This window comes from Rhipicephalus microplus, chromosome 3 (assembly GCF_043290135.1).
Source record: "Rhipicephalus microplus isolate Deutch F79 chromosome 3, USDA_Rmic, whole genome shotgun sequence".
Classification (NCBI taxonomy): Eukaryota; Metazoa; Arthropoda; class Arachnida; order Ixodida; family Ixodidae; genus Rhipicephalus; species Rhipicephalus microplus.
The window spans coordinates 141404311-141422322 of NC_134702.1; positions in this window are offsets into that span (position 1 = coordinate 141404311).

An 18012-nucleotide genomic window follows, 5' to 3' on the forward strand; every position below is an offset into this window, starting at 1 on the left:
TTGGACAGGAACCCTGTCTTTTTCAAGGCATAATACTATTTACACATGATCCGTGCCTTTTTATATCCTGTCGAGACAGGAGGGGAGGGGTCAATTGAGAGAGAGAGAGAGAGAGAAAGAAAAAAGAAGAAACAGCGAAACCGGAAAACAAACATTAAATAAAATATAGAAAATCTAGGAGAAGAAGCAAGACCGACACGGCGTAATTAGAAAGGGGCAGCATTTCAACAGAGTAGGGCAGAGGTAGATGAGGAATGTCATCATTGTCAACAATACCTCCCCCACACCCACACTTCCCCAAGTGGGCAGGGAGCCGCCGTTTTTGTATTTCACCTTTCCGTGTAGTCCGCTGGCGGCTCGTTCCATCTTTGAAGTGTATGACAAGTTAATGGGGAGGGCTTAAGCGCTTTAAGTGCATGCTGGTGGCGTCGGGAGGAGCGAAAAAGCCGGTGAATGAGGCACCGCCATCGATATTCATTATATGCATTGGCTCCTTGTCAGTGAAGGAACAGAATGTGCGTTAAAATGTAAAGAAGAAGAAAAAAAACCAAGGGTGGGGGGGGGGAGACTATACGACATCCGAGACAGTCACCACACAGTTGCGGCTCACTTGGGAAGACATGCGCGCATGCACGAAAAAGTTAACGAAACCACCTAGTTGTCAGCTCCTTGTCAGTGAAGGAACAGAATGTGCGTTTCAACTTAAATAAGAGAAAGAAAAAGAAAAAGAAAAAAAGGGGGGGGGGACAATACGACATCCGGGACCACTTATCTGTGCGTTGCGGCTGTGCTTGATGAGGCAAATCATTTCTATGTTGTCAGATGCATAGGCCAAAAGCTTTTTTAGCGGGTAATATTATTGTCGTAATGAAACCGGACTGATTAGAGAGAAGCGTTTGCGTCTTTTAGTTGTCGTAACGCAGACAAAGTGCCTGGGTGTTCATTTATTCCGTATTTTATCGTGTTAAATTTGTAGATAAAATAAGATTCCCGTTGTTCCCGTTCTCTGATCGTTCGAAAGTTGTTTTCTGGTAGTGTAACGCTGATGTCATCAAAGCTGTGGTCTTTTAATGTGCAGTGTTTTGAAAGTGGAAGGCCTGGCAGAGATCGTACATGTGCCCGATGGTTGTTGAATCTAATTCTAAACGGAGTGTCTGTCTGGCCCACGTATTGCTTGTTACATACCCCACATTCCAGGAGGTATATGACGTTGTCTGAGTCACAGTCTAGTGCACCTCTTATCCTGTGCTTAAAATCCGAGTGGGTGCTTTTCGCCACTGTCGTTGTCTGCATGTGTTTGCATACCCTGCATCTGATTTTTCCGCAAGGGTGACACACAATTTGAGGTTTCACACCTATCTTTGATTTTATTAAATGATCCTTTATATTTTTCGGCCTTCTGTATACAACACAAGGAGGTGAAGTGAAAATTTTGGATAGTCGCACGCTCTGTTCCAATATGTAAAAGTGTTTTCTTAGGACCTTGTTCATGTTCCGTGGGTTGCTCGTGAAAGTTAATAGCAAGTTTTTGTTGCGGTGTTGGTCGGCGTTTCTCTGGTGGTTGAGAAGAATCTGGCGGTCCTGATTTTCAGCTTTTTTGATGGCGTCATCGATGATAGCTGGCGGGTATTCTTGATTAAGGAGTACTTCGCGCATATGTGTGCTGTTTTTGTGGAAGTCCTCGGTGCGGGAGCAGATTCGTCGAAATCTGTGTGCTTGGGAATAGGGAATGCTGGTCTTGCAATGTCGCGGATGGCAGCTTTTGAAGTGCAGGTATTGTTGCCTGTCTGTAGGTTTTCTGTATACGTTAGTTACCAACGCATATATATATATATATATATATATATATATATATATATATATATATATATATATATATATATATATATATATATATACATATATGTGTGTGTGTGTGTGTGTGTGTGTGTGTGTGTGTATATATATAGTTACAGTGAGGATTTATTCACCGACCATGGGTCGGGTCTTGCTCACGCCGCTGTACCGAGCGCACCGTCACCGTCATGCAGGCTAACGCGGAAGCTCGAGATTCCACGCCACAGCAAGCACGTTGTCATACTCCTCCTTTTGGGTGTAATTTGAGTGCTTGTGCTGGAGTGACAGTTCTATGCACGTATCATCACCCCGGCTGGTAAGGCACCATCTCGGAGCGTGTTAAGTGACCGAGTCGGCTTTGTAGGGCTTAAGACGAGAAACGAGGACTACTTCCGTTGTGGGTGTAGCAGCCGACGATTTTGTGATCCCGCAAGCTTCATAGGTCAAAGTTGTGACCTGCCGAACGACGTGGTAGGGCCCCTCGTACCGCGATAGTAGTTTCTCGCAGAGGCCAACACGTCGAGATGGGAGCCACAGGAGAACAAGAAAGCCCGCAGAATAAACGGCATCCTTGTGTCGACGGTCGTAAAACATTTATACTGTCTGCGACGACGATAACCGAGCGCGCGCTAGCAAGCGTGCATGAGGGCTTGGGTGATGGCATCCTGAGCGTACGAAGTAGAGGGTGGTTGGCCAGATGCCCCGCCGTGGTGGTCTTGTAGCTAAGGTACTCGGCTGCTGACCCGCCGGTCGTGGGATCAAATCCCGGCTGTGGCGGCTGCATTTCCGATGTAGGCGGAAGTGGGGTAGGCCTGTGCGCTCAGATTTGTGTGCACTTTAAGAACCCCATGTGGTCTAAATTTCCGGAGCCCTCCACTACGGCGCCCCTGATAATCATATGGTGGTTTTGGGACGTTAAACCCCACATACATAATCAAATCATGGTTGATTAAACGAAAGCAGGATGTGGAAGGGCAGTAAGGAATGACTTTCGAAAAGTAGGTAAAATGGTGAGTACCCGGCTGCTTTATGACGTAACGAATGTTAGACGAAGGTGACAAACGGAAGAGCTGTGTCTGAATCAGTATGGTCGCTTGATACATACATAAAAAGCATGGCTGTCAATGTACGGTTGAGGCACTCCGTAAGGCCTTTAGTCTGAGTGTGGTAAGATGTGGGGAAGTTCTGATGGGTAGCACAAGATCGAAGTAGATCATCTAACATACGAGATAAACTACTTTCTATAGAAAGTAGCGACCATGCTCGTGGAGTAGGTGGGATGGAGCGCCATGCTGGAGAATGATGTCGTAGAGCAGGAAGGCAGCAACGTCAGTCGCGCAGCTGATTGGTAGCGCACGAGTAATCGCATACCGAGTGGCATAATCTGTGGCCACTGCAATCCATTTATCATCAGTTGAAGTGGCAAAGGGACCTAGCAAGGTCAACCCCACTCGGCTCGACTGGAGCTTCAATTGGCTGAAGGAGACTGGCAGGGGGGGGGGGGGGCGAGGAGGGTCATAGGTTTTTTTCGGCGCTGGCAGAGATCACAAGATGCAACGTAACGGAGAACGGAGTCATAAATACCCTTCCAAAATACCCGTCATCGAACATGGTCGTAAGTTCTGGAGACGCCCTAAATGTCTGGAAGTCGGAGAGTCATGAAATTGTTGCAGAACATCTCTGCGCAGGTGATGTGGTACGACGAATAAACGTTCCGCGTCGTCGGGGTGTAAGTTGCGGCGGTACAAAACGATGTTTTTGGAGCAGGAATCTGCCAAGTGAAGAAACATCATGGTGCGATTGAAGGCGGTCAATGATAGAGAGCGGCAATGGATCTCGGCGCTGTTCGTCCGCCACGTGCACAAAGTCAGTGATGGCTAAAACGCAGGCATCGGATTCCAAACCGGAGGAGTTTGATGGATCGAAGGGGTGTCGAGATAAACAGTCAGCATCGCTGTGCAGCTTTCCAGATTTTTACACAACCGAGCACGTGTACTCCTGTAATTGTAGTGCCCATCGGCCGAGTTTTCCCGTAAGGTCCTTTAGTTTTGACAGCCAGCAATGCGCATGATTGTCTGTGATGACTGGTATAATTATGAACGGAAATACGTGATGGCCCATGAGAGGGCTAAGCATTCCAGCTCAGTGATGAAATAGTTTTTTTTTTTGCTTGCGACAGTGGGCGACTAACGTAGAGTATAACATGGTTGGTGCCATTTTGTATCTGAGCGAGTATAGCTCCAATTCCATGCCCCTTTGCATCGATGCGTACCTCTGTTTGAGTGGTTGGATCAAAATGAGTCAACACAGGTGCTGGTGTGAGGGCAGTTATCAGCGACGCGAAAGAATGTTCTCGGTCCTCACCCAGGAGAAGGCCACATTCTTTTCGAGGAGGTCCGTGAGGGGCCTAGAAATATCTGCGAAGTTGATGACGAAGTGGCGGAAGTATGAGCAGAGCCCTATAAATCTGCGAACATCTTGTGTGGAAAGCGGAACCGGGAATTCGCGGACTGCATGATCTTTGTCGTGGTCGGGTTGGAAACAAATGGCGTCAGCAAGGTGGCCGAATTGTTTAATCTGTCGGCGTTCAAATGCTCATCTCAATGAATGGAGTTGGAGGCCAGCGCTACGAAAAACGTCAAGAATTGCCAAGAGACGAGGCAGATGGCTTTCAAAGGAAGGCGAGAAAGCAATCACATCGTCCAGATAAAGGCAGGTTGACCATTTGAAACTGCGGAGAAGAGACTCCATCATACGTTCAAATGTAGCCAGAGCATTGCACAGCCCAAAAGACATGACCTTAAATTGATAAAAGCCGTCAGGTGGGATGACTGCTGTCTTCTCGCGGTCGGGCTCGTTGACCGAAATTTGCCAGTATCTTGATAGCAGGTCAAGGCACGAGAAATACTTGGAACCGGGGAGGCAGTCGAGCGAATTATGGATTCGGGGCAGAGGATAAACGTCCTTCTTTGTGATTTGATTCAGGTGGCGGTAGTCGACGCAAAAGTGCCAGCTGTTGACCTTTTTAACTAAGACCACGGGGGATGGCCAAGAACTCGATGAAGGTTCAATGACGTGTTTTCTGAGCATTTTCGTGACCTCCCTTCGAATTACGTGGTGCTCAGCATGAGACATGCGGTAAGGGCGTTTGTGAAGTAGAATGGCGTCGGCGGTGTCGATGCGAAGGGATACGGCGCTTGTGCAGGCCAGGGGATGGTCTTCGACATCAAATATATCCTTGTAAGAAAATGAAAGACCCCGGAGTGCTGCTACTTGGAAAGGTAAGAGGTCACCAGATATAAGAAGGCCCTATATTGCGGGGTGATAACAGCTTTCGCCATGGACTTAGTGTCAGGGGTGAAAGAAGAAATTCAACTTTATTCTAGGGTGGAAATTTCGGCTAAAGTGATGTTTTGAGAAAGAACTTGCGTTGACGTGGAGACTTTCAGAACAGGAAGTAGCGCCGTGTTGTTAGCAACACTATAGTATATGGTAGTGCGATGTGGTGCGTAAGGGTCAAATCAATGAGGGGAGCCACCAGATAGTTTCCATCAGGAACGAACGAAAGGGCGGCATAGAAACGTTTATAGAAACTTAGGGCAGCAGCCGTAAAGACTTTACGGATTGTAGGTGAGGGCGAGTCTGAGGATTGAAATCGGTGAATAAAGGCAACTCAAGCCATAGGATGCCGGTAAAACAATCGATGAGGGTGGAGTGGGCGGTTAAGAAGTCAATTCCAAAGATGATGCCGTGTGGCCAAGCATCGAGGACACGGAAGAGAACGGAAGTGTGATGACCAGCAACAGTAACCCGTGCAGTGCATATGCCAAGCACTGATTCCTGGCTTCCGTTGGCAACTCGAACAACAGAGAAAATAGCAGGTGTGAGAACATTTTACAAGCGAAATCAAGGCGCAGAACTCATAACAGATATTTGGGCACCAGAGTTGATTAAAGCAGTAACAGAGAAGCCATGAAAAGACTGGAATTACATTGCGTCTTGAATTCGGAGCCGGAGTGGCAGGTGGCAGACTGCGACGTGTCTTTCTTGGACGTTACGAAGCACACAGCAATTGCACATATTCAGACATACTTCCTAGAACTACTACAGAAATGCACATGTCCTGAGTTCTTTACGGATGCCTAAAAGACCAACTCTTCTGTCTCATACGCAGCCGTTGGCCCATGCTTTTCGGAATCCGGCGTTCTGCATAGTGGTGCAAGCATTTCACCGGCGAAGCTTATGCGACACTTGCGGCTGTTAATACATTAAACAAATAAAGCTACAGAAGGCAATAATATATGCAGATTCTCTAAGCGTAGTAAAAGCTCGGAAAACTCTTGAAAAGCACAAAAACCCTGCCCTTGTCTCGCTTAATTCGCTCTCATGCCCAGTCTACTCATCCAAGCAGCATGTTGCAGTCTGTTGGGTACCAGGACACCGCGAATACAACGCAATGTTCTGGTTAACCAGCTAGCTGGATCCACCAACAAATCCCCTGCCAATACATTAATACTAATTCCTGCACTCGACTTGTAACCTTTTCTAAAACAAAAGCTCAGGGGCTATTCGCAGAACACATGGGACACACACACAGACAATAAATTGCATGTCATCAAGCCGCAACTTGTCATTGACTGCCAGTATAAGAGTCACGTAACACAGAAGTAATACTGACAAGGATAAGAACAGGAAATACATACATTACACATTCATTTCTTTTGCTGGTAGCGATCCATCTTTGTGTGATAGATGTGGTGAAGCGCTCACCATACTTCACATTATCATCCAGTGTTAAGAATAAGACACGATGTGAAAACAACACTTTCATTAACCTACCGACAACAGATACCACTTCGTCCTGCAATGTTCGTCTGTAGGGAACCACTGAAACACATAAATTGTTCTTAGGTTTTTTAAGAGAAGTTCGTACGTTTTATATTATATACCCGGACATTCCACAACAAGACCTCTGCAGAGAGGTCTCTGCTGCGGTGGCTACACTCAACAAAGCACTTGCCTCACGGTCTTTGGACGCAAGGGTGTGAACTATCGAGGCAATTGTGCTAACGCCATACATGTCCACCATGGTTCTATTATCACAAACTTTTTTCATTCATTAACACAACGCACTTTTCACTGCATGGCCGTGATTTGATTACTTCTATGTTTTACTCACCTTAGCACGAAGAATATTAAGGCCCTCAACAGCGGCTAATCACAATCATTGTTTACATCTCTTGTCCCATGAACTTGCGCTCTTTGGCCATCAAATGGTTCTTGCACCAATAAACACCAAATATAATCATCAATTTGGAGCCGGTTGAAGGTTTTCAGTCCGATTCGTCAACTCAGCACCACCTCAAAGAGTTGCACTTGTCAGTTTCCGGGAGGATGACCATATTAGGCCGGTGACGGATAGCGGTCATCCAAAAAGATAGTCATCCAAAAAAGCGGTTTTCGAATTGTGTCCACGATCCTCACGGCAGTCATGAGGAAAGCTTGACCGGGAATACCATCTTTAGCGGCAACGGCGGGAAATGTGCCCAACACAAGAGCGAAAGAAGCAGATGGGTCGGTCGTCTTGCCACTCAGATGGATTTTTGTAGCGTGGTGAAAACCGAGGAGCTGAAGCTGCTGCAGCGACAAGTGAAGCACCGTGGTGGTCAGCGTTGAGGAGTGCTCGTGGGCTGCGGCATGTGCCTGTCGGGCTGGGGAACATGCACGCCCAGGTTGGCGAACTCCTGACGTACAACGGATTCAATAAGCGAGACTGCTGCCCAGTTGTCTTGGGCAGGGGACTGGTAGGAAGCGGGTACCATGGCCTTTAGCTCCTGGTGAACCATTCTTGCAATATTGGCAGGAGGCACAAGTGGACGGGGCGTCTCAGAGTCCTCGCTTGACGAATCGCAATAGTGTTTGGAAGTCTTGTGAAGGGGTGGGTTATTCACCTGCTTTTAGCCTGTTCAAATTGTCGGCATTCGGATATGATGGAGTCGACAGCCAATTCTTGAAGTGTATCCTACTTTAAGTTCTTGGTGTGTAATTGCCTTTGTGTATCTTTGTTCGCCCCCTCCCCTTTATGTCATGCCCCGTCAGGGGCCCTTAAAGGAAAATAAATGATGATGATGATGATGACAGTGGTGCAGTCCTTACACATAATTACGCTGAAAGCATCGTCAGCAATACCCTTCAGCACACTGCTTATCCTGTCCGCCTCCGTCATGCCTTTGTCAGTCTTCCGGCACAGTGCCAGCAGGTCTTCGATGTATGCAACGTACGACTCCATCAATGATTAAACACGCGACGCGAGTTCCCAGCTGGCTGCTGATGTGCAACTGAGTTACCAAACAAGTCACAAAGATACTACTTGCACATGTCCTAGCTGGTTAATATTCTTCATGTGCCTCATACCAGCCATGTGCCGTACCCTGTAGGTAGAAAAAAATAATTGCCAGCATAAGCGTCTCGTCCCCCATGTAGTGCTTGCTGATGCGCTCGAAAAATGCGAGCCATTCTTTGACGTCCATGCTGTCGAAAGCGGAAAACGTGCCAGGGTCGAGAAGACGGGAGGGAATCAATGGTGACGGAGCCGGCGCGGACAGCGAGGCCTGAGTGCCGGTTTCAGGCATTGCGGCTGTACAAAGGTGGCTGGCGTCCATTGCGGAGATTCAGAGCCAGGTTGTATGAATACTCCACACCTCCCACCAAAAAAATGTTACAGGGAAGATTTATTCGCCGACAGCGTGTCATGCTAACACTGTACAGAACGCCCAGTAATGCAGGCCAACGGAAAAACCCGAGAGTCCAGCACACAACAAGCACGTTGTCATTTTCCTTCTTTCGGGTGTCATTTCAGTGCTTGTGCCGGAGCTACATTTCCATACACGTAGCATATAAATATATATATAGCTAAGTATAGCTTAGCTAATATCTATGGTATAAAGTATATATTATATTATATTATAATATATATATATATATATATATATATATATATATAGCTAAGTATAGCTTAGCTTCGTAGCTAAGTACCGGAAAAATACAGCTGTTATATACATTCCTCTTGAGGCATAGTGGCAATCTACCTGTCATGATTTGAGAGTGCTTGCCAAATGTGCTCCGCCCATTCTTATTCTTTTAGGTACTTCAATCTCGTGGTTCGGCTCAGCGTTTATTACCTGCCTTAAGTAGACATAGTCTTTCACAACGTGAAGTGCACTATTACCTATCTCGAAGCGCTGCTCTTTTCTGAGTTTGTTGTGCATTACTTTCGTTTTCTGCAAAATTAATTTTAAGACCCACTTTTCTGCTCTCCTTGTCTAACTCCGTAATCATGAGTTGCCATTCGTCCCCTGAGTTACTCAGCAATGCAATGTCATCGGTGAAGCGCAGGTTACTAAGGTACTCTCCATTAACTCTTATCCCTACCTGTTCCCATTCTGGGTTTCTGAAAACCTCCTGTAAGCTCGCGGTAAATAGTATTGGGCAGATTGTGTCCCCCTGCCTTACACCCTTCTTGATTCGTATTCTGTTGCTTTCTTTATGAAGCACAATGATAGCAGTCTATCCCCTGTAGTTCCAGGATGTTTATATATAGTTAAACGACGCCCTGATTCCGCAGTGCCTGCATGACAGTTGATAATTCTAATGAATCAAACGCCTTCTCGTAATCTATGAAGGCTATGTACAGTGGTTGGTTATATTCTGAGTGTTTCTCTATTGCTTGAATGATAGTATGAATGTGGTCGATTGTTGAGTAGCCTGTTCGAAATCCTGCTTGTTCCTTTGTTTGATTGAATTCTACTGTTTTCTTTACTCTGTTAGCAATTACCTTTGTAAATAGTTTGTATACTACAGAGAGCAAGCTATCAGCCTGTAATTCTTTAAGTCCTTGTCATCTCCTTTCTTATGTATTAGGATGATGTTAGCGTTCTTCGAAGACTCTGGTACTCTTCCCGTCAAGAGACACCTCGCAAAACAGGGTGGCTAGTTTTCTAACACAATCTGTACTCCATCTTTCAACGGATCTGATGTTACCTGATCCTCACCAGCAGCTTTGCCTCTTTGCATGCTCTCCAAAGCTTTTCTGACTTCTATCATTGCTGGTGGGGTGTCACCTGGATTACTGCTTGTTCTTATAGTATTAAAGTTGTGGTTGTTCCGGCTACTGTACAGATCTCTGTAAAACTCTTCCGCTATTTTAACTATCCCATTCATATTGGTAGTTATTTTGCCTTCTTTGTCCCTTAGTGCATACATTCAATTTTTGCCTATTCCAAGTTTCCTCTTCACTGCTTTAACGCTTCCGCAGTTTTTCAGAGCGTGTTCAATTCTCTCCATGTTATGCCTTCTTACATCGCATAACTTACGCCTATTAATCAACTTTGAAAGCTCTGCCAGTTCTATTTTGACATAGAGGAACACTATAGCAATAATGAAAGGGCGGTAGGTATCGTAATTAAACTGAATAAATAGTACAAGATGAAGGTGGTATAGGCTACGCGCCTACATCCAGCCATGATGACGCTTCACTTGAAAGCTTCTATGAAGACGTGGAATCGGCAATGAGTAAGGTAAAAACACAGTATAGTACACTGATGGGAGACTTTAATGCAGAGGTAGGGAAGAAGCAGGCTGGAGACCAGGCAGTAGGAGATATTGGCATCAGTACTAGAAACACCAGAGGAGAGCTACTAGTAGAATTTGCAGAACGCAATAATTTACGAATTTTGAATACCTTCTACTGAAAACAAGGAAACCGCAAGTGGTCATGGAGAAGCCCTAATGGCGAAAGTAAGAACGAAATAGAATTTATAATGAGTGCACACCCAGGCATCGTGCAGGATGTGGAAGTGGTTGGCAAGGTACGATGCAGTCACTATAGAATGGTACGGTCTCGAATTCACCTAGACTTGAAGAAGGAACGACAGAAACTGATACACAAGAAGCCAATCATTGAGCTAGCACTTAGAAGAAAAGTACAGGAATTCAGAGTCTTGCTTCAGAACAGGTACTCAGCTCTTAGTGAGGAAACAACCCTTAGCGTAGATACAATGAATGATAATCTGACGAGTATAATTACGGAGTGTTCAGTGAAACTTGGAGGTAGGGTAGTTAGACAGAACACTGGCAAGCTTTCCCAGGAAACGAAGAATCTCATTAAGAAGCGCCAAATCATGAAAGTCTCAAGCACAACATCGGTATCATCTGGTGTCAAATGTTCACACGGCTTCATCACTCGTCTCTTTCAGATAGAGGGAAAGGTGCAGCCCGTCTTCGTGACTGGTTTAGACCAATTGGTGAGCTGCGTGGTACGTCAAGTCACCGTAGCCACTCCTCTGTGTCACTGTGCGTGAAAAACGAGTGAATTGTTTTACGAATTGGAGGCTCTCCTTCTTGACGCGGTGTAATATCAGGAGAGCATGATCACCGAGGTCTACTCCAGAAATCGCTGAGCTCAATGCAGGGGTTAAATAAATTCGGAGCTTGTCGACTGGTCCTTTTAAACTGCATTTTTGCACCTTTTCCTTTTCTGCAAGACCTTCGCGGTGTAGTGCTCTACACTAGAGTGTTCTTGAATACAGCTGCCGAGTTGTCAATCATTTAAACGGGCTTCTTACGTGAGTTACCACCTGCAGTGTGGCTTCATACCGATTGTTTATTTCTTACCTATTGATTGCTTTTTTCCAATTCTATAGGTACTGGCAATTCATCAAAACATTACGGTGACTAACGCGCCATTTCTTAAGGTATCACGTTGAAAACAAAAACCTTTTTCATATGTGCCTAATTGAGTATCTCTTTATTCTTCCTCAAAGCAATATGAATAAGAATATTTTAACTGTGCGATTATAAACAAAAAAATTTCTTCCCAGAAACACACACACAATTATACATGCTTTTATTAGTTAACAGGCGACCGCACACAATCAGTGAACTTTGTTGCACCCAGAAGATCGCATCGATTCCCTTAAGCCCAGTTCTACGTACAGTGACTAAAATATTTCGTTTTGCTAGTTGGTTCATAGTCTACTAAATACTGGAAGCGCAAGAAAAAGGACGAGAAACTACAGGACTGTATAGACATCAAATTGACTGACACATACGCCTAATGTTCCTTGGAGTGCAATATTCTCACCTCTAAATCGGTTGCTCGTTGGCAACAATCTTGTCTTTTCCTGTCCTGGATCTTTTCTTCCTCTCATTTTTAGTAGAGTACGTAAAATAACAAGAAAACCACACATCTGTGTCCTGTATACTCACCAGCAAACATGATCAAGCTTTCAAAAAAAAAAAACCTGCTCGTTTTAAACAATTGGCAATCTAGCATCAGCCGTATCACATTACCGGCATGGATAACGAAATTCGAAGCTATATGAAGCCTGTAACGATAACTTTGTGAGCTAAGCTGGAGGACAGACTCCCTACTTACAAGGAACGTATTAAAGCCACAAAAATAGCCATAGAAACAAGTGTTTACAGTAAAACCAGAGCTTTTGCTGCGTTCTTTTCAGCCCAGTAACTCTGGTGAACCTAGCGGTGACTTTGAGCTGAACTAGCAGATGGACGACGGGCGCATGCTCCTTGTTTGGATATCTGCCATATTTAACCACCACTGTAGGGGTGCAAACATTCGCCATCAGAGGCTGAAGGTGCAGGTTCAAGCACATTTAGCGTGAAAAAATGTTATTTTGGTAAGTATGCTGAGAGCGCTGATCATCGTGCCACAGATGAACGAACAATTTTTTCGTTGAGTAAGCATACAGTTGTTTATTTGCTCTAAAATACTTTTCGCTACTTCACTATAGGTATATTTTTATGTCAATATACTTACTGATGAGTGAGCAATATGGTGACAACGACGAAGCTCATGGTAGTAATCTTGAACATAAGCATATCAGAACGAGAAGGCGTCGCTTGATCGTTCCAGCAACAAGCAGAGTAATCCAACAGAGTACTTATAGAACAGCAGTGGCATCACACGTGTCATTCGTCGAGCTGTTTTCAGCTGCTGCCAGAAGAAAAAATGATGATGCGATTCTTGTCTTCATTAACATGTCATGGTGTTTTGTTTTAATAGATAATATTGATGAAAATAAAGGTCTCGCTTCCGAGAATACGTATATCGCATTCATTATTTCGCCGTTTCCATCAGCTGCAATTAAAACATTAAGAAATTCACGCTCTTTCTACACAGCACGCACGCCAACTCCTCAAACAATTTTGTATAATAGATTATTGGAGCCGTCCTAGCGTTCTGATGGTAACTTGTACATAAACCTGTGGGCAGCTATGTGCTAGCGATGCAAAGCCTCAAGAATCAACAGAGTTGACGGACCAGCCTTGCTCAATAGCATGATTGTGTTTTCATTTAAAGATACCTTACACGCTTTCATAGCCATTGTGATATTGATTAATTGATTAATAAGTGAGGTATGCTCAGGGTGTGCTCGTGGTTCAAAGGAGGCTACCTATTACACAACATGAAGCCGTATGTGAAACTTTGGCTGACGCAAGCTGCTCTGAACTTTACGATTACAATGTACTAATACGCAATTTACAGTTCTAGAGTGCCATCAAACGATAAAAGTACACACTAAGTCGTTCTATTACGCACTAAGAACAGGATATCGCTATCACCCTCAATTTTTAAAAGCGAAGCTTATGAGTCCCTGATTTTTTTTTTTTTTTGCGAAGGTGATAAATGGCTCGGGAGGAGGAATGCTGATGGCAGTGGTGGGTTCTGCCTGACACTCCTCAGACTTGTCCCTTGTCTAAACAGCTTCTCTTTAAATAATCTGTGCACGTATATACCGGTAAATCAGAGTGTTCAACTGTTATAGGCAGAATACCTGCAACTAGATTGCCGGAATGCGTAAAACCTTACAGATAAACTGCTCAGTTCACTTGGGTTGCCCAGTGAGCTAGCTGGTTATCCACAGCATTCAGTGTATAGCGCATCCAAAAGGGCACAGAGGATGATAGCTTCTGGAGGAAAACTGCATTGCTGAACATCAGCACTGTGGGTGTGTTATGTAACTTATGATCTGTCCCGTCCAGTATCCGCTATACATTGATTGTCACCAGTCCAGCACTATCGTACTATAAGCGGAAGCACCGCTTTCTGTGGAACGTATTCTCTAATCATTGCGACGGCTTTTCACTCAAAGAATAAAATTGAATTCCTCGTCTTGAAATTATAGAGAAAGCTAACTTGCACAAAGTACGGCGCTTCATACGTGATAGGTCTCGAGATTTCTCACGTGGTCTCATCAAGATGTCGATAACAAGTTACAGTTTAGATTAGTTGGTGTTGAGATGCATAACAGCCCAAAAAAAGGGAGCAGCAGCTATCTTTTTCTTGGTCCCCATTTCTTGTTGTGTGCCTTTTCATATCTACCAGCTATGAAAATTACTGTTCTTACAAAGACAAGGTTGCGTTTCCATCTCTTAAAAGACGAGGCGCAATGAAACTGCTTCCCTCAGTGAATGATATGTGAGGTTTAACGTCCGAAAACCACCATATGATTACGAGAAACGCCGTAGTGGAGGGCTCCGGAAATTTCTACCACCTGGGGTTTTTTCACCGTGCCCTCTAATCTGGTCCCACGGGCCTAGAACACATTCACCTCCACCGGAGATGCAGCCGCCGCAGCCGGGATTTATCTCGCGACCTGCCGGCCAGCAGCCGAGTACCTTAGCCAGTAGACCACCATGGTGGGGTGCTTTACTCAGGTAATGCGCGTCGACCCATTAACCAGTACATCTGGCTGACCTACACATGAACACAGGCAATGGGAATTCGGTGAAACACCCGACACAAGAATCGAAAAGCAATTGGGAAGCATGTACTTGCGTTTTTCTTCGTTCACTGCCACTCCTACGAATTCGTGCACAAAACAACAAGTTCGACTAAGTTTACTTGTTACGGAACACAGATCTCTCATTACACATCGCTTCCGTGCCTTATTGAGGCTGTGCGACTTCTTAAGTATACATGGAATAAAAAATTAGCTGATCCCACGTACAGTGGGAATTGATGATATGTGAAACACAAATGTGAAGTGTTGATATGTCAATTTAAATCAGCAAACGTCGTGAGGTGGAGGTAAATGATACCGTACATGGCTTCCGTGTCATGATTTTCATGTTTAGATGTGTCGTTTACCATCATCATCTATTCACCTCACGTGATACCAAATTTAGCATATGTGGAGATAGCGAAACGGCCGCGAGCACGCTATGAGCGTTTTTGTCATGTTCTTACATTAAACGTGCGTCAGAATTATAATGTTTGCACCAGTCGTATATTTCATCATCCATCGGCGTCATGTAATACGAAAGTTGATTAAAGTGTAGCTAGCGTAAGGCCATGAGCGCATTATGAATGGTGCGATGTAGTGTTGACGCGCGCGTGCGCTTGGCACAGTGGCGCAACGTTAGCAAAACGCGAGCACTCTAAAGTCTGACACCAGGTGCGAGCAGCGTTCGTCGGCGCGGCCCGACGGCAAATGGTGCGAAATGTGACATGGCGCATTTCGCGCCGATGCGTTATCCAGGCAACACTGCGTCCCCCTCTTTTCGTGGTGGAGGGACGCTGGACACGATGAAACGTGCATGCGTCAAAGCAACGCAGCACGGTGCGCATAGGCGGGTAAATAGCAGGACCGGCGCCTGTGCACCGCATCACGTCGAAATGTATTGGCGCCTTGACTGTGACAAGTAGTTCAATTATCACATGACACACATCTCATGATTATCATGTTTGCACTAGTCACACACCTTCGCCATCCATTGGTCTCACGTAATATCAAAATTGGCATATGTGAAGCTAGCGAAACGGCTGTGAGCGCAACATCAGTGTGGCGTCTAGTCATGTGGTTACATGACACGCATGTCGTGATTATCATGTTTTGTTGTGCCATTTACCTATGTCGTCCGTTCGCTCCGCGTCATACCGAGCTTGGTACATGTTAAGCTAGCGAAATGACAGCGAGCACATTGTGATCGTAACATGTAGTCATGTCGTTACATGACACGTATCTCATATTTTCCATGCTTGCACCGGTATCATACCTTCGTCATCCATTCACGTCCCGTAATATCAAATTTGGTATAAGTGAAGCTAGCAAAACGGCCGCCAGTGCTCCATGAGCGTGGCATGAAATCATGTTGTTACATGATACACGTCTCATGATTATCATTTTTGCACAGGTCGCATACCTTCGTCGTCCATTTGCATACGTACTGTAATACAAAACTCGGTATATGCGACGCTAGCAAAATGGCTACGAGCGCATCATGAGCGTGGCATGCAGTCGTGTTGTTACATGACACGCATTAGATGATTTTCATGTTAAGGTCTGTGACTTGTGTCCGCCTTACAATCTTGCCATACAATACCAGTTTTGCAACATGCCATGTGAACAAAACCACCGTAAGGGCTGCGGGACCATGAATTGTAGATAATGACGTTCATGACCTACATATCGTAATTTGCATGTTATGACAAGTCAAATATCTCATTCATGCAGTCATGTTATGCCATACCAAGTTTGGTATTGATACCATTATTAAAACAGACAGGAGAGCTAGAAGTCGTAGCTGGCTAGATAGATAGATAGATAGATAGATAGATAGATAGATAGATAGATAGATAGATAGATAGATAGATAGATAGATAGATAGATAGATAGATAGATAGATAGATAGATAGATAGATAGATAGATAGATAGATAGATAGATAGATAGATAGATAGATACGCTCAATGTCAACGAAGTTCGCTAAGAAATGCTTTGCATTTATTAAAATATTGCACGTATGCACGCAAGTTCTCATGGAGAGGTCCCCACACGTAAAGTATGTAAGTATGACAACTGATATCCTCATTTAGCAATATTAGAAGGTGCTCACGCGAAATGAAACATCAGTTTCGATGAAAAGTACCTGCAAAACACTTTCCGTGGTGAAACACCAAACAAGCATTCACGAACAAAGTAGAGGATGGCACTGGCCAAGTGATTTCTAGTCATACACACCTTCGTCCTTCAACACATTTAGAAAGTGTTCACTTCTTTGTACAGCGCGTGACTTACATATTTATCTATCAAAAGATTATATATATATATATATATATATATATATATATATATATATATATATATATATATATATATATACCAACGTATGGCAGAAGAATAATTTTATGTCTAACGTTTCAGCATAGCCTTCGTCAAGAAATGCCCGGCCGAACAATTTCGACCGATAGGCCGGTCTTCTTACCTTAACAATGACCAGCAATATATATATATATATATATATATATATTGTAGTGGGGAATTCGCAAGGCAATGACTAGTGGGACCATCGCTGAGTGCGAAGCGCGAGCGGGAGCACGCGCTGTAGACACTGGACTGCCCGAGCATTTGTTTCTGTACCGGCTGTCTGCTTATTACCTGGCGTCGCTAATAAACCCCCTTGCAAACGCCAGGCTTCAGCTTAACCTGAAGAAGTGTCACTTCGGGGCTAAACAACTCACCATACTTGGTCATGTCGTCTCGAAAGCCGGCATTCTTCCCGACCATGACAAGCTTCGTGCTGTTGCCGAATTTCTTAAGCCGACTACTGTTAAAGAACTACGGAGCTTTGTGGGCCTGTGCTCCTATTTTCGTCGCTTTGTCCGTAACTTTGCCTCCATCATCGCTCCACTCACCAAACTCCTTGCTGGCCCGGCAGATCTTTCGAATTGGACAACAGCCTGTGACGAATCCTTCGCAACACTGCGCCAACTCATTACCTCACCACCCGTACTGCGCCATTACGACCCTACTGCGCCTACCGAAGTACACACGGATGCAAGTGGCGTCGGCCTTGTTGCAGTACTCGCGCAACGCAAGCCAGGTTTTACGGAGTATGTGGTCGCCTATGCCAGCCGCGCCCTCACTAAGGCAGAAGCCAACTATTCTGTTACGGAAAAAGAGTGCCTCACGATTGTGTGGGCGTTAAACAAGTTTTGCCCCTATTTGTACGGCCAAACTTTTGATGTGGTAACTGACCATCACGCACTCTGTTGGTTGGCTTCGCTGAAAGATCCTTCCGGCCGCCTCGGACGTTGGGCACTACGCCTCCAGGAATTCGACATACGCGTCGTCTACCGATCGGGGCGAAAGCA